The following is a 26,723-nucleotide window of genomic DNA, read 5'->3' on the forward strand; positions in this document are numbered from 1 at the left end:
TTAAGCACTTCTGGGTATGGCCCAAACAACACAACACGAACAACAACAACAACAACAAAAAATGGAAAATGAGCATTGGTGAAGGGTGTTGTACATTGTATGACTGAAACTTAAGAACAAGTTTGCAATTGTGAAAAACAAAAACAACCCAACTGTATTATGAACAACCAATCTTGTTTAATAGTTAATTAAAAATATCTATTTAAGAAAACATACTCTTTTTTTTTTTAAGAAATGCGCTTAACATTTTCAAGGCAGGAGTTTTCTTTTTCTTTTCTTTTCTTTTTTTTTTGCTTTTTTTTTTTTTTTTTTTGTTTTTGGGTTACACCCAGTAGCGCTCAGGGGTTCCTCCTGGCTCTACACTCAGAAATCACTCCTGGCAGGCTCGGGGGACCCTATGGGATGCTGGGATTCGAACCACTGTCCTTCTGCATGCAAGGCAAATGCCTTACCTCCATGCTATCTCTCCGGCCTCGAGGCAGGAGTTTTCTAACCAACTTACTCTTCCTCTGTAACATGCTGAGCTGTCCATGTGACAGCTGCCAGTCTAGCCTTATTTGTCCTAGGAAGTGTGTTTCCTACTCTTTTCTGAGTGCTCACTGGGTCTGTTTCCAACTTCCTGTGTCTTCTGTACTGGTTGCTAGAATTAAATAATTTAATGAAATGACATATAAATGTTTTTTTATAAGCTAATCAATGTGAAAATAAAACCTCCTTGAAAATTTTAGAAAAGTTTTAAATTACTTATCACACAAGGTATTTCTGTCAACATAAGGAATTGTGACGATTATAAAAGGTGAGGAATATTGTAAAACTCTAGGAGGATTTTAGTTTACAAGTATATTCCGTATCCACTTGACTTCAGAGAAATGAATATTGGAGATCACAGAACACATTAATGTAGTGAATCCTGAAAGAAAATTGGACAGAATTCAGTTAGTAGACCCTTTTGTCAGAGAAAGATTGTGGTCCAAAAGAGGATGTAAAAACTTGTCTCCTAATGGCTCATAAGCCAGGTGACTTACTGCAATTCATCATAGGTAAACCATATGGTTGGGCACATTAGTAGCAAGGTAAAGTAATTTTTGTAAAGAAAAAAATCTATTAAATAATGATAAACAAGTAAAATACTTTTGTATCTTCATTTTGGTATTTATTTGGGGGCCATCACTGGCAGTGCTTGGGATCCACCCCCAGTATTCTTAGGGGATCATGCTGTGCTAGAGAATGAGCTTAGGCTTTTTGCATGTAAAATGTGAGCTCCACTCTTTTTGTGCAACTCCCTTAGATCTCTTAAAAGTGTGTGTGTGTCAATGGAATATTATGCAGCTGTCAGGAGGGATGAAGTCATGAAATTTTCCTATACATGGATGTACACAGAATCTATTATGCTGAGTGAAATAAGTCAGAGAGAGAGAGAAAAACGCAGAATGGTCTCACTCATCTATGGGTTTTAAGAAAAATGAAAGACATTCTTGCAATAATAAATTTCAGACACAAAAGAGAAAAGAGCTGGAAGTTCCAGCTCACCTCAGGAAGCTCACCACAAAGAGTGATGAGTTTAGTTAGAGAAATAACTACATTTTGAACTGTCCTAATATTGAGAATGTATGAGGGAAATGTAGAGCCTGTTTAGGGTACAGGCGGGGGTTGGGTGGGGAGGAGGGAGATTTGGGACTTGGGTGATGGGAATGTTGCACTGGTGATGGGTGGTGTTCCTTTTATGACTGAAACCCAAACACAATCATGTATGTAATCAAGGTGTTTAAAAAAAAAAGTGTGTGTGTGTGTGTGTGTGTGTTTGTCACATCTGGCAGTGCTCAGGGGTTACTCCTGGCTCCTTGCTCAGAAATTGCTCCTGGCAGGCACGGGGGACCATATGGGATGCTGGGATTCAAACTGATGACCTTTTGCATGAAAGGCAAACGCCTTACCTCCATGCTATCTCTCTGGCCCCTCTTAAAAGTTTTTAACATGATTTACTTCTAACAAGAGTAACCTTAATGAAAGGGCTTGACTGTATATGTTAACATCAGCACCTAAGAAGACAAAGTTTTCTTTCTGTATTAAAAAAACCCTTTCTTACTCTGGACAATAACTGGGTGTTGAATGGAGATAAAGTGATATGCATGGTAGCCCTTCATTAACAATAGTGCAAACCGGAGCCAGAGAGATAGCATGGAGGTAAGGCATTTGCCTTGCAAGCAGAAGGTTGGTGGTTCGAATCCCAGCATCCCATATGGTCCCCTGAGTCTGCCAGGAGCGATTTCTGAACATAGAGCCAGGAGTAACCCCTGAGAGCTGCCAAGTATGATCAGGCTGTTAACAATAGTGCAAACCACAGTGTCTAAAAGGGAAAAAAGGGATGAGAGAGAATTAGAGAGTGAGTGTGAGAGAGGAATTAAATGCCTGCTCCAGAGGCAGGCAGGGAGGTCTTGGGGAGGGAAACTGGGGCCATTGGTGGTGAGAAATGTTCACTAGCAAAGGATGGTGGACATTGTAAGACCAAAACTCAATAATGAACAATTTTTTAATCATGGTGTTCAAATAGAAGGAAAAGAAAACCCCTTTCTCTTTCCCTTATTGGCAAGATATGGACTAGATTTATTATAATAGCACTAAATATTTTCCTTCAGTTATATAGAGAGAATGGAATGTATATATTTATTAAGTATCATCCTCCTTAATATCATATACTTTCCCTTTCCAAATAGCAATTTTAGATGAAATTTCTTTGGGATGAAATAAACCAAGCCTGGATCAATTTCTAGTTGAAATGACATAGCAAAACATGACACAAGGGATACCCTTTTTCGTATTGCTGGTATTTTTTCCTCATATAAGATATAGTTGGATTATTAGATGCTGGACAATGGCTGGGACCATACGTAGCTCCCCAAAGGCCCCCCTTCACACTGTGTAACTGAGTTGAAAGTGTATAGGATCAGCCTTTGTCTCATGGGTTTCAAATGCTATCAACTACATTTTTCCAAAAGAATGTTTTTCTTGCATGGCCCCTGTACAAGGATGACATGTAAATTCAAGAAGTGTTCCATATTTTTGCCTGAAACAAATCTGTTATGAACAACTTTGTATATCATGGTATCTTAATAAAAATTTTAAAAAAAGAATGTTTCCCTTACTCTACATTCCCTTCCCTTTATTACTGCTTCTATGAAATATAGGAATGTTCAACAATAAGGACTGCATGTTGATAAATTAAAGGTGACATGCTTTTGGAATTCTCCAGTGTTAACTTTGGAGCTCTGTACCTGTTGTGACAAGAACCTTCATGATTAGCATGTGAGAAAACCTCATGAAAAATGATGGCTATAAGGACGCTGCTTTGATGTCATAGCTAGCAGCCAAGACAGGGTTCCCTGACAGTCCCGCAGGCCGGATGCATGTTGCAGGGGGTTGGAATGAGATTTTGGTACAAAATGTTCTACATTCTTGTGCTTCCATGCCCTCCACTGTTATTTCTTTTCTTTTTTTGTTTTGGAGCCACACCTAGTGATACTCAGGGATTGTTCCTAGCTGCACTCAGGGGTTCATATACAGTACTGGGTCAGCAGCAGGGAACATAGTGCTTCAATCCCTGTACAATCTCTCTAGACTTTATTATGTTAAGAGTGGGGGCTCCCACGTGGTACTTAGGAGGTTCTGCGTACCCAGATTTCTGGTTGTCTGGTCAATTAGATCAGTGCAAGGGCCCGAGTATATGATATTACTCAGGGTACAATATTACTCATACCCAGTGGTGGTCAGGATGACCTGGGCCATCGTGGCAGTGCTTTAGGTCTTCATCTGGAGATTCTTAATGGGGGGCATGAGGTACTGGGGAATAGAATCCCAATTTGGTACATGGTATGTATATGTCCTAACATTTGTACTATCTCTTGGCCCCTTTATTTTTCCCTGCAATTGTTTTTTGTTGATCTACATGTGACATATGGGAGCAAACCATTCACGATTGTCTTCTTGTTTATTTTTTATGTCCTTACCAGTAAATGTCTTTTTTATATAAATCTTTAAGCACCATGATTACAAGCATATTCATAGTTGGGTTTCAATCATAAACAGAATACCCCCCCCCTTCACCAGTGCAACATTCCCACCACCAATACCCCCTCTCCTCCTCTGCCCCTGCCTGTATCATGACAGGCATTCTACTTCTCTCATTCTTTAGCATTGTCATGCTAGTTGTTAGTGCATTTATTTCCCTAACAGCATCCACCACTTTTGTGAGCCAGTCCTTCCAGCCCTCCCAGCCCTTAATTCTATTGTCTCTGGGCCTTATTACAGTAATGTCTTTAATTTTTCTTAAAACACATAGATGAGAGATACTGTTCTATCTCTACCCTCTGACTTATTTCATTCAGCATAATAGATTCCATGTACATCCATGTACAGGAACATTTCATGACTTCATCTCTCCTGATGACTGCATAATATTCCATTGTGTATATGCACCACAGTTTTCTTAGCCATTGTAAATAGTACTGCAATGAATATAGGTGTGAGAAAGAGATTTTAGTATTGTATTTTTGTGTTCCTAGGGTATATCCCTAGAAGATGTATAACTGGATCAAATGGGAGCTCAATTTCCAGTTTTTGGAGAAATCTCCATATTGTTTTCCATAAAGGCCGAACTAGAGGCATTCCCACCAGCAGTGAATAAGAGTTTCTTTCTTGGGGCCGGAGAGATAGCATGGAGGTAAGGAATTAGCCTTGCATTCAGAAGGTCGGTGGTTCAAATCCCAGCATCCCATCTGGTCCCCTGAGCCTGCCAGGAGCGATTTCTGAGTGTAGAACCAGGAGTAACCCCTGAGCGCTGCTGGTTGTAACCCCCCCCCCAAAAAAAAAAAAAGAGTTTCTTTCTCCCCATATCCCTGCCAGCACTGATTATTCTTGTTCTTTGTGATGTGTTCCAGTCTCTGTGGTGTGAGATGGTACCTAATTGTAGTTTTGATTTGCAACTCCCTGATGATTAGTGATGTGGAACATTTTGTCATGTGCCTTTTGGCCATTTGTATTTCTTCTTTGAGGAAATGTATGCTCATTTCTTCTCCCCATTTTTTGATAGGGTTATATGTTTTTTTCTTATTAAGTTCTGTCAGCACCTTGTATATTTTGGAGATTAGCCCCTTATCTGATGGGAATTGGGTGAATAGTTTCTCCCATTCTGTGGGTGGCTTTTGTATTTTAGACACTATTTCCTTTGAGGTGCAGAAGCTTCTCAACTTAATATAGTCCCATCTGTTTATCTATTGCTTCTGCTTGTTTGAAGAGTGCTGTTTCCTCCTTGAAGAAGCCTTTAGTCTCAATGTCATATAGTGTTTTACCTACGTGTTCTATATACCTTATGGTTTCCGGCCTGATATCAAGGTCTTTGATCCATTTAGATTTGATCTTTGTGCATGGTGTTAGCTGGGGGACTGAATTCGCTTTTTTGTAAGTGGCTAACCACTTGTGCCAACACCATTTGTTGAAGAGGCTTTCCTTGCTCCATTTTTTCCCCCACCCCACCCCCCTCCTTCCTCCATTTTGGATTTCTTGCCCCTTTATCAAAGATTAGTTGATTGTATCTCTGGACAACATTCTCTGAATACTCAAATCTATTCCACTGATCTGAGGATCTGTCTTTATTCCAATACTATGCTGCCTTGATAACTATTGCTTTGTAATACAGTTTAAAATTGGGAAAAGTAATGCCTCCCATATTCTTTTCCCAAGGATTCCTTTAGCTATTCGTGGGCATTTATCATCCAAATGAATTTCAGAAGTGTTTGATTCACTTCTTTGAAAAAATGTCATGGGTATCTTTAGAGGGATCACATTAAGTCTGTACAATGCTTTGGGGAGACAGCAGAAGTCAGCTGGCTCCACCCTTTGTGGGCAGGTCAACTCACCTCCAGGGAAGAGGAGCCCTCAGGGAGGAATGCCACACAGGATCAAATCTTAGGCTGAAGCAAGCAGAGAAAAGTTCAAAGATCACCAGTGAAGGTCTTATTGAGCTTTAATTTTTAAGTTCAATATAATTTCTCAATATATTAAGAAGAATAAAACCACTGGATTCTGGGAATGGCATAATGGAAAAACATCTACCTTGCCAGTAGAGTCCATGACTTTGATCCCTATTGTTGCCCATAGGTGCTGAATATAGTCTTAGTAGCTCTTCTGTTCTGTATCCCTGGTGCCATAGGAGAATATAATCTTTGGCATGCCTTAGTCAGGTGGTGCTGGCTTCCCAGCTATGTCATCCCTTGTAAACAATAAAATTGAAAATGTGTGAGCACTGTGGCTGTCCACTGTGCTTAACTAAAGTGTATGCATCCCTGGGAGTACATGGCCAAGCACCACACTAGAAATGTGTGGCCACCATCAAGTAAAAATAAATATGGAAATATTGCAACTGAGTTTGTGTGTGATCACACAAAACAAACACAACAAACAATACAAGATAAAAAAGTACAGACAACAGCACAAAGGGGTAAGGGAATAGGAATTTTAAAAATGCATGATTGGCATGAGAAATCTGCATTTTATGAGGTTAGCTTAAGCAAATAAGTTTTTTTGCTCCCTGCAAGTGATCCTGTTTCCAGACAGCAGAAAAATGCTTTGAGGGCCAACTGGCTCTCAGGACTAAATCTCATCTTAAAGAGAAAAGAAGTGGAAGAATTGTTGGGGTAAGGAGTGAAATAGAAAATGTAAAACAAATGAGATTTCAAGTTACTAGAATCCTGAAACTAAGATCTGTGTGTACTCTTGTGCCTGACTTTTGAAGACATTTTGTTTGGCTTCAAACCTCTGATGTTCAATTTTCCAAAGCATACCTTATCTTCTCATTAGGAAAATAAATCCTGCCAGTTGATTCTCTGGGTTTCATGGGGCAAACACATTCAGATATCCAGGGTGAAAAATTGGCTTAAGTGTCCAAAGTGTCATTTATGTTTGTCATGAGGAACAACTGGGCATAGAAAGTCTTTAAAGGCATTTTTCTGAAACCAATCAGACTATGTCATTGACCCTTGATAGGAATAGAGTAGGCAGAAAAAGCAGGGTGACTGAAGTGAGTAATCTCTTGTTGATAGTCATAACATTGGTCAATAGAGGGCAAACCATGGTGATGGAGATGAATTAGAGGATAAGAAAGCTGCTTTTTCTATTGACAAAGTAAGGTAGTTCATTTCTAGCAGCAGAAATTTCAACAAAATGAGAACCTGACACTCAGGGTAAAGTATTCTTTAAGAGGAACCTTCCAGACCAGAGGTTCTTAAACTTACTTAGCCTATTACTTGCTTTCTGGAAAACAGAATGTTAGGAATTCTCCAGGAAATCTAGCTCCTTTATATTTTTAAACTTCATATTAAGTAAAGTTATATACAATACTGATAAGACAGGGTTTCATGAATAAAACATTCCACCACCACACACTCTACCAGAGACTCAGCTTCCCTCCACCATCATTCTGGTGTATTGCTCACCCCAATACCTGTCATATTTCCTTCTTTACTTGGGGGCATACCTGGCCCCCCTGAGGTATGTATACCCCAAGACATAGCATTTAGAGATGGCAGCCATGCTGGGAAAGGTCTTTTTTATTGCTTTATTTAAGACGAAGTCTCTTTGAGAAGGATCCCAAGGCCATGCGCTATCTTGATGAGAAAAGTCTTGAGACTGTGTTGGCTTTCATTGGTGGTGATAGAGGTAGGGGGTGTGTTTGTGTGTGTGTGTGTGTGTGTGTATGTGTGTGTGTGTGTGTGAGATAGCTATGTGCAGAGTTTGTCCCCTCTCGGTTTACAGTGGGGAGAACCCTGGGCTTCTGGAGTACTGGAGAGGAGTAAGGGCTGAGAACGTTCCTTGCACATAGCCAACCTTGGTTCACTTTTCAGGCAGCCTCCTCTGGAAGCTGCAAAATGCATTTTGATTCACGTGGACCCAATTATATTTGACTGATGTTTCTTTGTCAGCCAGTAAAGAAATGGAGCCTCTTAGCACTTGGAGGAGATGTGAGCTGAGTGCCTTAGATTGGAGCTGTGCAGTGTGGTAGCCCCAAGGGGCTCTGAATGATTTCTACTGCTTTCTTCTGTCTCTGGCCTGGGATTCTTATCCAGACTTCCGTGCAGACACTTCTGTCCCTGCTCCTTGCCTGTGTAGCGATGTGTGTGTGTGTGTGTGGGGGGGGGAAATCTGTGTCCTGCTCTTCTGCCCCTATGGCAGAGTCCCAGTGTCATGGTTACACCCTTCCCTAGCAGGATTAAGTGTAGTGAGCCATACTTCCTACTGTCTGTGCCTGAGGCTGACATCTGCTAATTCTCCAGGAGGCCTAAAGACCACTTCCTGGAATCCATCAGTACCAGCTGCAGCCTCAGTACAAGATAGACTGGGCAAAGGGTGGGACTTATGTAAAATCTTGAACCTCACCTTATAGCAAGAGACTTTGGTGATATTTTTAGTGACTCAAGGTAGTTTTATTGAATGAAACTCACTTAGAAAGTCCTTGGAGCAACAAAAGAGAGGAATACATGTTCAAGAGAAAGCAAGTGGAAAAAAGTGAGTGGAAAAAGCAAGCAAAGAAACAAGTGAAATAGATGTTCAAGGGAGAGTATGGGCTTGAAGAGCATGCCTAAATTAAAAAAAAATTTTCTTTAATATTTGCTCCCTTTTACAACTCATTCAAGTTGTGACCTATTTTTCCCCCCCAGCGTTTTATTCTCAAGGTAATAATCTTTGTGGGTTAATCAGATAGATGCCTCCTGTCATCTGTTTCCTATTACTCTGCCACAGTTCCCAGGTGGCAGACCCCATGGACTATCCACATGTCTCCATGCCTCTAGGAGCTTGATTTTCAGTGAGGAACAGATAACTGCATTACCCCAGTCCCCAATAAAAAGGAAGATAAGACATAGGAAGGGGATAAAATATATCCTGAGGTTTATTGAAATGGGTCTAATCTTTATGTCCTGGGATTAAGTTCTTTCACATACCAATTTACAGATGTTATAAGAATCAGGAGTATTCTCACCAAAAAGAAAAAGATCTGCCAGGGAGTGAATTTAAGGAATAACTCTACTGTCTGCAAACCTTCAGGTAAACATAAACATAGACAGAGGCCAAGGTTGTGACTAAGGAAAAGAGTATTCAGGTCTGTCTGTCTTTTCTGTGTGAGTTAGCATGAAAACTTCTCAGATAGGTCCCCTATGGTAATAAAAGAATATGAAGATGGGGCTGGAGAGATAGCACAGAGGTAGGGCGTTTGCCTTGCATACGGTCGACCCAGGAGGAACCTAGTTCGATTCCTGGCATCCCATATGGTTCCTCCCAGCCTGCCAGGGTGCAGAGCCAGGAGTATCCTCTGAGCACCACTGGATGTGATCCAAAAACCAATCAATCAATCAATCCATAAATAAAGGTTTTTTTTTTAAAGAATGTGAAGAAAGAAAATTCAGACACTCAAGATAGGAGTTGAACAAAAAGGGAAAATACATATCAAGACCTCATTGTTTCATATTATACACTTAGCTCTTTCCTTAACTTATTTCAATGATTTTGTGATTGTTTCTTTGGGTGGCCTTTTATCACATCTCATTTCTGAGCATCATGAGATGTTGGATAATAGATTTGAGCATAGCCTTAGAAGTTTAGAATGTGTCTGCTTTGCCGCATGAATGTTCATGTCCTTTACAAGGAACAAGACAATTTGGTCAAGACACGGGCAATGGAGTATTGTCCATGTCATTGGCAGGGACAGCTGCAGCAGATGTTGTCTTCTTAAATTCCTTGCTGAGAGTAGGGCACTGATGCTGCTGTCTACCAGAATTTTTAGTCATTCCCAGAAAACACCTGATAGATAGGAAACAGCTGTGCTTTTGCATGGTTTCTTCTAAACTAGCATCTGTGAACTGAGAGTTGAAAGCCGCTGTACTAAAGCATCTTTTTGAAAGCTTTTCCTTTACATATGAGAAAATCAGATTTACAAGTACATGCATGTGGGGGCAATTGCAGTTCTAGTGATGGCTCTCGAGCACCTATGGCTATGAAGCCTCCAGGAAAATTTTTGGCATTGCAAAATCAAAATGGACATTGGGAAACAAAATACTTGGTCTGGTTACTGGAGGTTTTGATATCTATAGGGTATGAGCTAGTATTCAGGGAGGGTAGCTCCCAAGGACTGGCCATAACTCAGACAGGCACAAAATCTCATAAGCCCCCAGGCAAAGCCTGCTGTGTCCTCATTACCTGAGCCTTGTGATTCATAAAGGTGCTGCTGCTGTGCATAAGTCAAATCAAAATGGATGAAAGGCTTTGATATTGTACCTGAAATTATAAGGTAAACAGAGAAAAATGTAGGCAGACATTTCACAGCACTGAAGTTAAAGGCATTCTCAAGAATGCAACACCACTGACCAAGCAAGTGGAAGTAAAGATTAACAAACTGGACTATATTAAATTAAGAAGCTTCTGCACTTCAAAGGAAATGATAACCAGGAGGACTACTCACAGAATGGGAAAAATAATTCACCCAGTACCCAGCTGATAAGGGGTTAATATCTAAGATATGTAAGTACTGGTAAAGCTTAACAAGAAAAAAAAAAAAACAATCTAATCCCATCCAAAAATGGAAAGAAGAGATGAACAGAAACTTCCTCAACGAGGAAGTACAGATGACCAAAAGGCATATGAAAAAATGTTCCACATCATTAATCATCAGGAAGATGCAAATAAAAACAATGAGATACTATCTCACACCAGAGACTGACACACATCAAAAAGAACAAGAACAGCCAATGCTGTTATGGATGCGAGGAGAATGGGGACTCTCATTTATTGCTGGTGGGAAAGTTGACTCCTTCAGCCTTTGGGAAAACAATATGGATATTCCTCAAAAAGCTAAAAATTGAGCTCTCATATGACTCAGCAATAGTGGTCTAAGGAATATATCCAAGGGGCCCAAAAAACAATGCAGAGAAGCCCTCTACACTCCTATGTTCATTGCAGCACTATTCACAAAAGCAAGAATCTGGAAACAATCCAAGTACCTGAGAACAGATGAATAAATAAAAAAAATAAAACGAAAAACAGTGGTACATCTACACAGTGTAATACTATGCAGTTATTAGGAAAAATGTAATGAAATTGCCTTATACAGGGATGTCTATGGAGAGCATTATGCTGAGAGAAATGAGTCAGAGGGAGAGGGATAAACATAGACTAATGTACTCATTTGTGGATTATTCAAAAAAGGTAGTATGGTAATAATATCCAGAGACAATAGGAACAAGGGCCAGAAGGACCATGGAAGGAAGCTTGCCACAAATAGCAGGGCAGGCACCACTGTGTCAATGATAGTTGGAAATGATCAGTCTGGACAAGAATTGGGTGTTGAAAGGAGGTAAAATGATACGCATGAAACCCCTTCAATAATAATATTGCAACCTCAGTGTCTTTAAGAAAAAAAGCAATAGAAAATAATGTCTGCCACAGAGGGAGGCAGAAGAGAGGGTATGGAGAGGACATGGAAGAAGGTACAAGGGAAACTGTTGACATGGGTGGCAGGAAATGTGCACAGGTGAAGGGTGCTGTATATTGTATGACTCAGGCACGAACAACTGTAACTGTGTATGTCATGGTGATTCAATTAAAGAATTTATTTAAAACAAAAATGCTGTGCTTTACACTAGCTCTTCAATGCCTTCTCTTCATTTGAGGTGACATTCCCCAGTGCATGGATTCACTCACCCAGATTAAACCTGACCCTAAACAGAGAGACTAGACTCTAAGGGTCGCCATATTGCCAGCAAGGATATGGTCACCCACAGGTCATCCATTAGAAGTGCTTGGTTCTACTTTCCACAATCAGTACCAGCATTCCCCATTGGGACATGCTATCCTACCGAGTCATAGGAAGCTCGAGAACCACATCCTGAATGAGGCTTCTCTGACTTACTCGTTCTTGCACCACCAGTCTCACCCATGAGCTCCATTTGGGCACAGTGGCATCTCACTCCACCTCCCAAAGGAAGTGAAGCAGGTCTGTACCAGAAGTATAGTACTCTATTGTACATCCACCACACCTTTTCTTTTTATACACTTACACAGTTGGATTATTTATATATCCTGACTATTGTGCTAAGCTGCGATAAATATGGCATATGTATATCTTTCTAATGTTTTTGTGTTTTGGAGATAGATACTTCAAAGTAAGATAGCTGTGTCAAATGGGCGCTCCATTCCTACCATTTTTTCTTTTTTGGGAAATCTCCATATGATTTGCCATAGATGGATGGAACAGGTGACATTTCTTCTAATAGTAAAGGAGAGTTCATTTCCACAACATCTCCATTGACATTTGTTGTTTTCAGATATTTGAAAATATGACCTTCTTGATCAATATATTCATTTTCAAATAAAAAAGTTATGCTCTAATTGTTTTAAAAGTAATCAGCATTCTAAATGAGTCAATATTTATAAAATGCCCAAAGAGTTGAAGCTATCCCAAATGGCACCTGAAAAGACCATTTGTAGATTCTGCCTATAACAGTGACATTTGAGACAGTGCTCCCCACACATAAGAGTAATGTCAATGTCACCAGATCTGGAAGATTGACCTTTTTTAATTGGTTTTGGGGTTACTTCCTGCTCTGCATTCAGAAATCACTCCTAGTGGTGCTTGGGAGACCATATGGAAAGCCTGGTATTGTCAGCAAGGCAAGGCAAGAGCCCTACCCACTGTACTATGGCTCTGGCTCTGATTGGCTCTTTCTTGATGTGTTTGTCATGGGATGCTTTAAAACTGTCCCTCAGAGTCCTGTTTTTGACTCCTCCTCATCCAGTCACCTTCCCTGCAACGAACTGTGGGTACTGGGTATAGTTCTGAGCATGGTGAGGGTGTGTTGGTAGCAGGAGATGGGTTGATGAGTCACTTTTCCTATTTAGCAGGCTTTGGCACCAAAACATCCCAGGCCTCCAGGAAGCCATGTAGAGTGCCATGGGGGCATTTCACACTTCATCCAGAAGCCATAAAGACAGTTACCAGCTCATTAGGGACTTGGAGAAAGCTCCACAAAGCTGTCTTGGCCCATGTGAGTCATAGATGATATTCATGCTGGGGATTTACTTTGACGGGAGACAGTGACATCGACAAGAGAGGTGTCTGCTGAGAGGACCTCCTGGAATGTGGGGGGCAGCTCAGGGCAGGCTTCTTGAGGAGCACAACTGCCGTGTGCCCAGTTGTGCTCCCGATACATCAGGATGACAATACTCAGAGTAGCTTGCCTTTGGGGTTTTAACTGTCTCCCTTTGGCCGCCCTCCAAAGTTGGACACTCAGTCTTTTGCAGAGATTGACTCCAGGCCTGGCCATCCTTAGTTGTTTTTAAGACGGTGCCCAAACTATAGTATATAGCTTATGGGGGACCGCGGAGCAAAGTTTGTGCCTTGGGAGAATTTTTGATGTCACTTTCAAATGAAGTTGTGTGTAGAATTCCACATGAAATCTTTCAATTATAAAATCTTATCTTTTGGGGTGTGTGATCAGATCATTTTTGTAGTTTAGGTAATAAACTGATTATGATTATGTTAAGGTTAAGGCTCTGACATACAGAGTTACTGCACCTCACTGCCACCAAATTGCTCAAGACTTTCCACCATTGCTTCTATGTCACCTGTGATTAGCCTCTTCGCTGTCCTCACTGCTTGGCAATCACTTTGTAACCCTTGGCCAAGGAATTGTTATTTTCATATTTTTAATTTTAATTTTCTTTGGAGTCAGCTTGCTTTTCTCCAAGGTCCTAACCGCCATATGCTTTTCCTCACATGGCTTCTATGCTAAGCCTTTTCCAAGCAGCTTCTTCTCTGCTGCTCTCCCCTTGCTCTCTGCCTCTGTCTTCCTTTTAGCAGCCCTCCATGTTTCCTTGCCTCATAATTGTTACTTTTAATATTGTCTTATTACCTTGTTTTGTTTATCATGTAGATGAGTATGATCATCTGGTATTTGTCCTTTCTTTGACATTATTTTTCTTATCATGATACTCTCCTTCCTGTTTCATCCATGTTAGAAAGAACATAATGATTTATCATTTCTTTACAGTAGACTAGTATCATCTTGTCTATATAGAGCACAACTTTAAAATTTTAAATTATTTTTCTTTTTTGAGGAGTTACTCCTGGATCTGTTCTCAAGAATTACTCCCAGCAGAGTTCAACAGAATCATATGGGATTCCAAGGACTGAACCTGGATTGGGCGTGCAAAGGAAGTACCTTTTCCATTGAGCTATCTTTCCAGCCCCACATTTTTTTGTTTTGTTTTTCGGCCACATCCAATGACACTCAGGGGTTACTCCTGGCTATGCACTCAAAATCGCTCCTGGCTTGGGGGACCATATGGGATCCTGGGGGATCAAACTGTATACAAGGCAGATTCCTTATGGCTTGCACCACTCTGGCCCCTCCAGCCCCACTTTTTTTTTTTTTTTTTGGTTTTTCGGGCCACACCTGTTTGATGCTCAGGGGTTACTCCTGGCTAAGTGCTAAGAAATTGCCCCTGGCTTGGGGGACCATATGGGATGCCGGAGGATCGAACCGAGGTCCTTCCTTGGTTAGCGCTTGCAAGGCAGACACCTTACCTCTAGTGCCACCTCGCCAGACCCCAGTCCCACTTTTTAAAATCCATTTCTCACTAGCTATCTGAGTTGTTTTCATATCCTGATTATTATACTAAACCTGGCAATGAACAGAGGTGTGTTAATGGACATAAGTGAATCTTTTTAAACTAATGTTTTAGGAATAGGTGCTAACATGAAACCCTTAAATATACTTTATTTAAAAAAAAAAGTCATGCTGTAATTTTCTTAAAAAAAAAGCATAAAACTTTTAGTATTCTGAAGTCTGAGTTTTGGGGTCCCAACAATAACTGAGGATGTGAACCCAGCTTGTTGAGGTGGGGAAAGGCAGGGCAATGGCAGGCAGGTTTTGAACTGTGTCAGTATTACCAGGGCTATGGTACTTACTGGCTTTACAGGAACTCTAGATCCTGTGCTTCCCTAGGAGCTGCTGATGCTTGCTCAGGTGGAGAACTTGGCAGGATTTTCACCAACATGAACTGCTTCTGCCAGGATTCTCTCAGTGTCTCATGGATGTGCTTGAACCCATCAGTCCTATTTACTACTCATGTGAAACATTCTAGGTTTCCACTGGCTTTAAAATTGAATTAAGTTTTAGTGGAAACCATTGTGTTAACTGTTGTAAACAAGTAGAAGCATAAATCAGTTCAGTGCAAAAGGAAGGTTGCGTTCATAGTTCTACTGATTTTTGAATTTTCTGATCCTCCTTCCACACCCTTCCTATACTACCTTGAGTTCTGGATCTGTTGTAGTGGTCTATGCTGTATCCATCATTCACCATACTTCTGTCTTTCATACTCCAACCCTCACAACCCCCACTAAAAGTCTCCCATCCCTGAGGTCCCCAATGCTGTCAGGTGTATGCTGACCATTTGTCTCTTGCTTGCCCAGTTTATCTGTCTGTGTTCCAATTCCAAGCAGTGCATGATCACCTTAAGGATGAAGACAGGATCTTCCTCTCATAGGAAGAAATTTTGGGTTCCTGGGATCAGATCAGGGAACTGACCTAAACTTCAGTTTCCCCAAATGAACATGGAGACACAGTTCATCTAAAAGTTGGACTATTCTCCATCTGTATACATTTATTTTTTGTCTTTGTAGTGGTGTAGCTACATTACCTTTTGTTTTCTTGCCATGATTATCCACTCAAAAAGTACTATATTCTTTCTCTTGCTCTGTATGATTTGGTAATTTACTATGCCTTTATTTTGCTTTGGCTCTTTAATTTTAACCAATATATATTTTATATTTTTGGCACCATAATTTACATAATTTACTGTCAATGATAAGGTGTCATGTATACACCTTACTTTACATTCCCTTCCAACACTAGCACATCCGTCAACTCAGCACACCACCTATCTCCCCACCATGGTAAACTCAATTCTTTAGGTAAGTTTTTTTGCCATTGCCTTGATCTTTAAACTAGACATAAAACCCAAATTATGCAGAGCCAGCAAACCCCTCCCCCCGCCCTCCCTCTTGCCTTCCCAAAGGTATTCATTCTGAGGTTTAAACAGAAAGTAAACAAAACATGTTCTTGATATGTCAGCTCAGGCCCATGAAAAGTTCAAGGATGTCTAAGCTGGGTAGGCCCCCCTCCATTCTTGCCTGCAATGTGCAATTCTTTCCCTTGTTCCTTAGCCCCTTAGAAAGGGGGTCCTGCCCTTAAATATGGACATGCCTCTTGAATACCCCCACTTAGACACACCCCTTGGATATCCACACTGTAATGACTGGTAAACCTGGACACACCCCTGGATACATCCCCTTTTCATGCCAGTATAAAGATAAACTTGGACTTTCGAGGGGGTGCCCAGAATAAAGACCAGAGCAGTGCCTGTGGCTCGTGGGGGCTAGAGATAAAGCATCACAGAATTGCTGCCTGCTTTGCATCTATTCGATTTTCTAGCTTCTTTAAACCTGAGCCTCTCCTGGCCTCTTCCTTTCTCTGGAAACCCTGGGCAGCGGCAGCAGGCCTCAGACACCAGGTCTGAGTATAAAATGTATACTTAGTTTCTTCTCTCTCCTCTCTCTCCATCCCTGGTGGATGGTCACTACATGTTGTGTCCCTGAGTAGGCATGACACCCCACCCAGCAGCCGGGCCCCATAGGCCCCTACAAGCTTTGCAGCAACAGGTCCTAGTCTTGGGGATCTGCATCTTGCAGCCCTGCAGCCCTGGCAACCTTGAGCCCCTTAGGCTGCTGTATTACCCACAGATTGAAGGATCCATCAGAGCTTCTGAGAGAACTCAAAGTTACTCAGTACACACACAGTTACACAGTACCACCCTTTTCTGAATGAGTTTTGGTCATTAAATCTGTGCTCCCTGTACACCAATAACTTAGAATAGCATGGCAGGGATTTGCAGTGTTCCTCTGACATGGGTTTATCTCAGTAATACATTAGGCCTGGCTATTCTGCCTTCAGAGATTAAGGACTTTTGCTGGTTGCCCAAGAGGATATTTGTGGCTTCTTCCTTGCCTCCCCACTCATTCCTCCCTCGCCTTCATTCCTCCTGAGGTTTGAGAGGAAACGAAGCAGGTGAAGCCTAAGCTCTTACTCAGTATCTCTGCTCAGCTGTGGGTGAATCCTCTGCCTCTGTGCCAGGGATCAGTCCCTACTCTGCTGAGAAGTTTGTGTGACCAGATTTCAGCTAGATATCCCAGCAGGAGCACTGATGGTGAAGCTCACCTTCCTGCCTCTTTCCCCAAGTGTTTCTGTACTTGGTAGGGGAAAGACCTGCATAACCTAGAAGCACCCAGAATGGCTCTCAGGCCTGGGAATGTGGGTTCTTTTGCTTTTAGTCTTCTCTTGTCTAAAAGCTTAAACAAGTTGTACACACAGAAGGGGTGATATGTCTGTAGTTGGGGGAGTAAGGAAACTGCTTCTGTGTTTCTTCCTGCCCACTGATCTGAGCTTGGTATGCGTGGCTCCAGTCAGACTAATGAGTACCTGAGCTGCTCAGACTTTTAAGCTTTGTTCCTCTGCAGGACATGCTAGCATTTGAGATTAAATAGAGGCAGCAGGTTGAAAACAAAATGTGACTCTTGGTGGGGGTGGGGGTACAGCAAGACATGCTTCTGGTGTCCCTGCCCTAAAGGTGAGGGGTACAGGATGGGCTCCTACACTGGTAGAGTGGTGGAACTAAGTTTGGTCTATTTGGTTGTTTCGTTTTGGGGCCAAACCTGGCAGTGGTCAGGGCTGATTCCTGGTGGAGCTGGAGGGAGAGACCAGATGGGGTCCAGATTGAACTCAGGGTGACTATGTGCATGACAAGCAGCCTAACCATTGTACTATTGTTCCAGCCCCTGGGAACACTTTCTATGTTTTCTTAGTTCCAGGCTTGTTTGAAGAAGGCAAGGAAAGCAAGTGAAAGGAAGGCATACTACTCTGATGTCTGAGATTTGGAGTCTTGGTGTCAGGCCCAGCAAGATTCTCTACTTAGACTAGAGCATGGACGGAGAAATAGGAAGTTATTAGGCCATCACCCTTGGAATATGAGTAACCAGGAAGTAGAATTTATGGCAGGGCTGTTGTAAAATGTAAGGGGGATAACAACTGGACCACATGGTTCAATGGTGTGATTCATGTGTGAAACCATCTGAGGAAGATCCAGAATGTGTCTGTGTGGGCAGAAAATGACTGTCATAGCTGTCTTTTCATTCCCTGTGAAAGTAGTTGAGGACTCTTTACTAGACATGCTCTCTGTGCAATGGGAAATTAGGAATTAGAGAAAAAAAAAAGCACTCAAGAACTCAAATTTTAGTTTGAGGAAGGTTCTATTTGTGCCGCAGCAACAGCTTTCCATTAGCACAACTGGTTTCACATGATGACGTTGACATTGCAGGAAGAGAGTCTCCCTGTGACCCAGTGCCAGCCTCCAATGCTCTGAGATCATCTTTCCATGGAGTAGGTTTTGAGGATGGAGAGAAGCATTGGGGCACTTGGCACCTGGAGGCAACATTTAGGGGAAGTGCTCATGTAACAGGAGAAAGCCTGTGTTGCCAGGTTTGGCCCTGTTCCAAAGCTATCTGCAGAGTCCTTACATCTAAAAGGGTGTTTATGGGTGTCTGGGTGGCATCATAGAGTCCAGAAGGGGCTCCTCAACCTGGTTGGTCGTTCTTGCTCAGGGACAGTTTATTACAATGAGGAATGCTGTTGGGAATGCAAAAATCATAGAATCAGAGCTTAGACTCATTTCAGGTCTCCCCAGACAGGGGACTGCCCGAGGGTACTGACATGTGCCATAGGGCTCTTTAGCCAGAAATGCCTGGGTTAGGACAGTTTTACCAACTCAGCAGATTTGTGACCTTGGTTAAATCTCTAATCCCTAGGCCTCAGGTGACTGTCATGTAAGAGGTGGTCAGTCAATTGTGTGCACCTGGAGAGTCAAGAGGGGCCTTGGATAAAGTGAGACAAACACCCTACCCCCTCTTGTTTCCACTGTGCTGGAGATACATAGACATACCTTAGACATATCTTAAACATACCTGAAGTCCCCTTACCTCATTCCCAAACTTCAAGTTCCTAGCCTTCCGTTGTTGACTTCAGCTTTGACTTTCAGTCTCTGCTCACATATCCTCCTAGACTCACGTGAAGTGACATGAGATAAGGCATGTCACTACCCCAATACTTTGTGAACTCCAGTGATCCTACTAGAGACTGCTGGGCCCACCACAAGCTTGGTAAGTATTAAGTAAATGAATCTGTATCAAGAACTATATAGCACATGTTCAACATAAGGCAGCAATTGTGATTTTCTTCCTCAGCACAATGCTCTGCCAATGGTATTCATCCTTCCATGAGTAACAAGGGCAGCAGAGTTTGGGATTCTAAGGAGAGCCAAGCTGAAATATCAGACCATGGAGTTTTTTTTTTTTTTTTTTGGTTGTTGTTCCCATAACCCTCTCAGATTTCCTAGAAGTGCTGATAAGATGTACTGTCCAATGTTTGTGGTGTGTGTCCTGTTCAGCAAAAAAGCCCTGTTCAAGGACTTCCATTCCTCAGGCCTTGTTCCCCAAGCCTTGTCTCCTTCCGTATCTCTTCTTTAGGGGTGCAGCAAGGCTGTGTGCAGTGAAGGCAAGGCATTATTAGAACTATGTATTGCATCCCCATGCTAAAGCCTCATTCTCTTTTTACCTACTGAAATTTTCACTTTTCTTTTTTTAAAATATTTTTTAATTAAAGAACCACTAGTTATAAAGTTATTGATAGGTGAGATTTTTTTTTTATTTTGGTTTTTGGTTTTTGGGCCATACCTGGTGACTCTCAGTGTTGTATTAATTATTAAATATAAAGTCCTTAATGGTCATGGATGGAAGAATGGAAGATGGATGGTGAGGCCTTTCTTGGCTCGGTCCGGTGCCTGTAGCCCCTACGGGGGGTCTGCAGGTATCAGGATGATGGTGAAGAAATGATCCACACCAGTCAGAGTCAGGAGACATTGAATTTTATGAATAAGGTCCTAACCACCATATCCTAACCACCACTCACATGACTTCTAAGCTAAACAGCCTCTCTGCATCCAACCTGTCTCTCTTTTCTACCTGCTGTGTCTCTCGGCTCCATCTTCTCTGATCTCCCCCGAAGTAACCCCTTAAATTACCTACAACAGACTCCTTCCATTCAGGTAAGATAGACAAGAAGTTGGGGGAGGGTTACAGCTCAGGGGATACTCCTGGCTCTGCGCTCAGAAATTGCTCCTGGCTTGGGGGACCATATGGGTCGCTGGGGGATCAAACCATGATCCATTCTAGGTTAGCACATGCAAGGCAAATACCCTCCTGCTTGCGCCACTGCTCCGGCCCTGATAAGTGAGATTTTCATCATAAATACCACCAGCATAAATCCAATTTCCTCTACCAGTGTTTCTGTACTCTTCCCACCAATTGTCCCTTCCCACTTCCCTTGACAGGCACTTTTCAAAGTTTGGTGGTTGCAGTTTAGAATCGTCTGTTTTAGTATTGTTGAGTCTGCTTAGACTATATTTAGCTATGCCACTCTCTCCCATATCACCGGTATAAGCAAGGTCCCTCACCCCTGTGCCCCATTACTTCCCTGTCTTATCTTTCTCCCCATCTCAATTTCTTTTCTTCTCTGTCCTTCCTATATACTTGGAAGAGAATGTTGTCTGACTTAACACCTATGGAAATGGTATGGAGATAATTCAATAAACTTAGAATTGAGTTGCTATATGGCTCAGAAATTTCCACTTTTGTGCATCTACCCTCATTACACAAAAACAGTCAATCAAAAGGACATACACATACCATTCATTGCAGCAGTTGGTATAATAGCTATGGTAATGGAATCAACCTAGGTGTCCAATGACAGATGAATGGATAATGAAGATATGGCATTGAGACACAGTGGAATACTCTGATGAAAGCATGCAATTTGCTGTAACCTGGTTATAACTGGAAAATATTACTTTTCTTTTGTTGCTATTGTGGTGTTTAGTGTACACTTTTGCATGTGGTGTACAGGACTCACACTAGCAAGCAGTGCCAGGGATTGCACTTGACAACAAGGTCACCGTTGAGGCTAGATGCCCCGGTCTCTTTACTACTAAGCCTTTACTACAAGGCATTTGCTTTACTACTGAGCTGGTCCCCTCTCTCTGCTTTCTGCTTGGGCAGCTAATTTAAACTTTACCAGAAAAAAATTTTTTCCTTTGGCTCCAGTAATGACATATGGGGAAGGGGTGGTTTTAATGAATTACTGTTTTCTTTTGGAGATTAAGCTTTCATTATAAATATAATTGTAGCCACACAGCCTTCTCATACTACATATCATTTGCCAATTAGGATAATAGATTAAAATGCTCTTTGGAAAGTGACAGGATAGAGTTAAGTCTGAAACTCAGCTCCAGTGCTGGCAAAGAAAGTGCTTTGCCAACTGGAAGCAGCATCTATCTAGTCTGCCCACAATATGCTTGTTCTAAGAGGTCTGAAAATATTCATGACCTTTGAGAAAGAGAGATTAAAATTAGCAGGCAGAAATGTAGCTGCCAGCCCCTTACTCTGTGAGGTGGTCACTGCCAGGGGCTGCCATGCTGCCACATGTGTCTGGGATGGCCACAGGGCAGAGGCTAGACTGCTGAATTTTAGATTCAATAATTACACGTAATGCTGAAAGCATTTACGACTGATCAGGATCTGGTGCTGATCTAACTGTGTTGCTTCCATCGCTTTCTTTTTAGGGCCTCTCTCCTTGGTTCTCTTGTCTGGTTCCCTCTAGAACAGTTCTTTCAAGTTTACTGCTATGGACACTTTGGGCCAGGTACCTCTTCATTGTGGACTGTATCAGCATCTCTGGCCTTGGCCCCTTCTGTGCCAGTAGCCTCCTGATTAGCAAAGCAGAACATGCCTTCAGGCAGTTCGATGACAGGCAGATGACTCTAACCTAACTCGGAGTCTCTGCTCTGAGAGTCTCCTCATTCCTGGAAGTAGCACAAGGAGGAAGGGGCTTCCATAATCCCCACAGGAGTATAGTGTGGTATTGAGTGAGCTGTACAAACACCAGGTCATTCTTCCCCTCACAGAAACCAGAATTTTCAGACACAGAACAAAAATGAGAGAAAAAAATCACTAGAGCTCTAGGAATTTTAAGAAGTAAGTGTTGGCTCTGGCTTTTAATTGGGCTGCAGTTACAAATTGAATTTTTTTTGGAGTGAACTGCATTTATAGGGTGATTTTTACTAAAATGAGCTTCATTTAGCTAATTAGACTATGCTTTTATTTTTGAAGAAATACTACAGATACTTGAAAATTAAAAAGCATAAAGAATGATGAGTAACTAGTCTCCTGGGACCCCAGCTTGTCATTTTCATTAGTTTCTTGTATATCTTTCCCCAGATGGTCTGAACAAAAGCATTAATGTACATGCCGATGAGCACATGGTATTAGCCTATGTGGGTATTAATGCTACATTTCACTATCCCCACCTGAATTCACATGTGATTCTAATGGTTGAGCAGAAGGTAAATGTAGCTATGTAGTATTGGTTTGGATTTTAGTTGTGTAGGTAGTGGGAGCCTAGAATGATGGTGCTGGTGTGGTTTTGGGACTAATTAGATTCCTGGCGTTTTGTTTTGTTTTTTTATTGGTCAGTGAACTTCAGGAGCAAGAGAGGTACCCAGTTCATGGCTAGTGTTCAGTGTCGACAGAGCAACACTCAATTTGGCAGAACTTTAAACTGATAGGTGGTCATATTCATTCTGCTTCTGCCATTTGTTCCTTCAACTGTTTCCAGCAGAACAGGTAAAAGTAAGATTCTCTTTTTATAAGGATGCTGCAGTATGTGTCACTGGGATCTTTGTGATACCATCTGTGGAGGGAGAACTGAGTGAAGGGAGGAGAGAGATATAGGAAAGAGGTTGGTTATTGGAGGAGAAATTTGTGAGGCAGGTGGGAATACTTGGGTCTCCTGACATTTGTTCTGATTGCTGTTGGAATCATCTCTAAACCTGTTATTTTGGGATTTTTGTGCTCCAGAACTTATTTGTTCAAAACTATATTTTTCAGCATCACAGAAGAGTATAAGGGCCATGTGTCAGAAACAGGGTCCTCGTTCCTTAGGTTCTTGCTCTGTGCAACATTTTCTAAAAGTGTGTAGCATTGTTTGGTCATGGTATTCCTCTTATTCTGTTTCCAAGTCTATGAAATAGGCTTTCTAGCTTTTGCTTTCTGAGTTTTTTTGTGAAGCTAGATGTGAAAGGAAGTAAGTCCTGGAAATAGGCAAAGACAGTACTTTAGTTAATACTCAACTTTCATGAATCAGGCAAGATTGGGAATGTTGGGTCAAACCTGATTGTGGTCATGTATGTGGTGCTCAGGGATCACTCCAAGTGGGGCTTGAGGCACCATATGGATCAAGGGCCAAGGATCAAATCTGAGTTGGCTGCATGCAAGACAGCACCCTACCCACTGTAGTGCACCAGCCCAAGGCAGGAAGTCTCACAAAGCTTATGGCATGAGGAAACTATTGTTAATTAATAAGCAAACATGAATGACATAGTGTCAATTGATTTTATGTGTAGAAAAAAATTCACTCATAGGACAGGATGCTTGGAGACATGATCAGCTCACTTCATTCCTCATGGTGTGTGGGCTAGGATGCAGAATTCAGTTAGGTGTTAGCTGAGTGACTCAGGTGTGGTTAACCCAGCACGTAATAGAGAACTAGAAGCAGGAGGGGATGGAGGGGGATAGGTTTCTGATTCAAAACATTTTCACACCATAATATTTCACATGTAGGTATTATATACTCTCTTTTTAAAAAGTTTTACTGAAGTATAATTCATATGCCATGGAGCATACTTCAACTCTCCCTTTAAAGGGAACATTTGATAGATTCACCCTGTTCTCTTTGCTGTATTAAGTTGTGTAACTAGCCCTCACGATTTCATTCTAGAACATCTCCATTTACCCTCAATCAAAAACCCTCCATTGTTAGCATGTTAATCCCAATTACCTTCCCTGTTCCCTTGTGACCATTAACCTGCCATCTCCCATTCCTTTCCTGTTATTGCACTGATTGAGAGTCTTGAATTGTGTGTGGGATGCACACTGGACTATAGTTTTTTGGGGGAGTTACACATGGTGATGCTTAGGAATTACTTTTAGCTCTACATTTAAGAATTACTCCTGGTCGTATTCTGGAGACCATATGGATGCTGGGGATCGAACCTGGGTCAACTGCAAGAAAACAAGTGCCTTACACATCATACTATTTCTCTAGCTCTGGGCTGTAGTTTAGTGATCACACGCACTTGTGGTACAGTGGAGATTACTTGCTCTGCTGTGCTACTTGGATTACATTTTGGCAATGAAACGTTGCTATTTAGGGTCCTCAAACTTTTTAAACAGGGGGCCAGTTCACTGTCCTTCAGACTGTTGGAGGGCCAGATTATAGTAAAAACAAAAATTATGAACAAATTTCTATGCACACTGCATATATCTTATTTAGAAGTGAAGAAACAAAATGGGAATAAATACAATATGTGGCCTGCAGGCCGTAGTTTGAGGACCATTGCTAGATTAAACTCATGGACCTCATGTTTATATGGCAAGTGCCCTACCATTTCCCATATCTTTCTACTTTTTATCTCTGTAGATTTGCTATCTTGGAAATGTCATGTAAAAGGAATAGATAATGTGGCCTTTTGTGCTGAGCTTCTTCCATTTCATATTTTTACTCTCCATCCCTGTAGTAGCGTGAATCAGTTCTTATCCCTTTTTAAAGATGAATAGTGTTCTATTGTATGGCTCTCTCTAATATTGCTTACCCATTGTTCAGTGGATAGGCATTTTTCTACAACCTGAAACTAGTCCTTTATTACCCTGATATTCCCTGCTTCTCTGGTGTGACCTGCTGGGCTCCTTCTTGGCCGTACTTTTATTTAAGTGTGAAAGGAAAATGGTTTTGTGCAGAGTGGTATTTTATCTTTCTGGGTTTTGAAGTTCTAACACATATGTTCCAGAAGTCATAGTATCTGAACTGGAACTACAGGGAGTTTCCATCAGCTGAAGAAAACCCAACATTTACCCACTGCAACATCTTCTGTTTTACATCTGCTGAGAGGCATGTGTGCCTTGGCCAACAGAGATACAAGTTAGAAACTTGATTTGGCAAGGAGATAGGAGAGCTCTTCTCAGTTCGACTTGGTACATTGTGACTGTGATGTGGAAACCTGCAAGTACTGTTCTACTGGGTCTAGGGTTCAGGGTACCAATGAAAGTTTTGTATGGCCAAAGCTACATCAGCCTAGACAGGAAGGTCAGGCTGCTTGAGGATGCTGGACGGGTGTCTTAGATCCTCTCTCCTATCTTCTCTAGGGAATGATCAGGTGTGCCATCTGTCCTCATGGAAACAGTTTTCCCATGTCTCACCCTTTGAAAGGTGAAGACAAAATAGAGCATCTTCTTTTTTCGTTTTTTTTTTTTTTTTGGGGGGGGTGGGTCACACCCAGCAGCGCTTGGAAATCTTCCTTTCCCCAAACCCCATAATTTTTAAAAGGATCTTTAAGTGGAGGTATGGGTAACCATATTGGGGGGTATATAAACAATTTCTAAAAAGGAATTGGTATAGTTGAATAATACAAATTCTCAGAAGTCTCACTGAGTCCTCGCACATTTCTTCCAGGAGATTGCATGGAGCTCACTCCCAACCAGGCTCTGGTCTTGCTCTGGGCTTCCTGGGCTCCATTTCCCACTTACAGTGATACTCTGCTCCATTGTTGGGAGCATCCATCATCCCCTCCATACAGAGGCGGGAACTGAACATCCCCTTCATTGTTCAAACACTCTCTTCTTGCTGCCCTCTAAAAAATTCTGACATCAGTGATCCAGCCCAGGCTTTCCTTCCCTCTGGGTTTATCTTGCCTCTGCTGTGTGATGCCCATAGTCAGATGCTAAGACAGTGTTGGTGAAATACCTCTTGTGATGGCAGTGATGGGCTCTGGGGTTGGTCTCTGGTTCTTATCTTCCCTTCTTGCTGTTTTTTGAGCTCATGTAACCTCTCAAGTCTTTACTTCCTCACCTGTACACCAGGGAGTGTAGCACCCACTTAAAAACATATGTAAGGGCATTAATAAGGTAAAAGTGTGAAGGATTTGGGACATCAGTTGTGTGACCTAAACTTCAAGTTTTACAGTCTTGAGAACAGTTTCTCAGCCTAGGGGACACTGTGTGTGTGTGTGTGTGTGTGTGTGTGTGTGTGTGTGTGTGTAAGTATAAATGTATATATGGGGCCAGAGAGGTGGCACTAGAGGTAAGGTGTCTGCCTTGCAAGTGCTAGCGTAGGACGGACCGTGGTTCGATCCCCCGGTGTCCCATATGGTCCCCCCAAGCCAGGGACGATTTCTGAGCGCATAGCCAGGAGTAACCCCTGAGTGTCACATGGGTGTGGCCCAAAAACCAAAAAAAAAAGTATATATGTATGTATGTATGTATGTATGTATGTATGTATAAATGTGTGTATGTATACATTTAAATCATTAAGATGCTAAAAATTTCTTAAATTGTAAACTGTAGGTAAAACTAATAAAAGAGAATACCACTCATGACTAGAGCTCCATACAAATGTTGATATTAG

General features: G+C 41.8%; 2 protein-coding genes and 1 pseudogene across 4 annotated transcripts in view; 2 read left to right on the forward strand and 1 right to left on the reverse strand.

Moving 5' to 3' along the window:
- RPRD1A (regulation of nuclear pre-mRNA domain containing 1A) overlaps positions 1-26,723 on the reverse strand; it is a 1,137,547-nt gene that overhangs the window by 323,143 nt on the left and 787,681 nt on the right. The gene's annotated exons all lie outside the window — the stretch shown is intronic.
- FHOD3 (formin homology 2 domain containing 3) overlaps positions 1-26,723 on the forward strand; it is a 514,974-nt gene that overhangs the window by 90,997 nt on the left and 397,254 nt on the right. The gene's annotated exons all lie outside the window — the stretch shown is intronic.
- On the forward strand, positions 3,007-3,062 carry LOC126004928 (uncharacterized; annotated as a pseudogene).

Source organism: Suncus etruscus, chromosome 3 (genome assembly GCF_024139225.1).
Source record: "Suncus etruscus isolate mSunEtr1 chromosome 3, mSunEtr1.pri.cur, whole genome shotgun sequence".
Lineage (NCBI taxonomy): Eukaryota > Metazoa > Chordata > Mammalia > Eulipotyphla > Soricidae > Suncus > Suncus etruscus.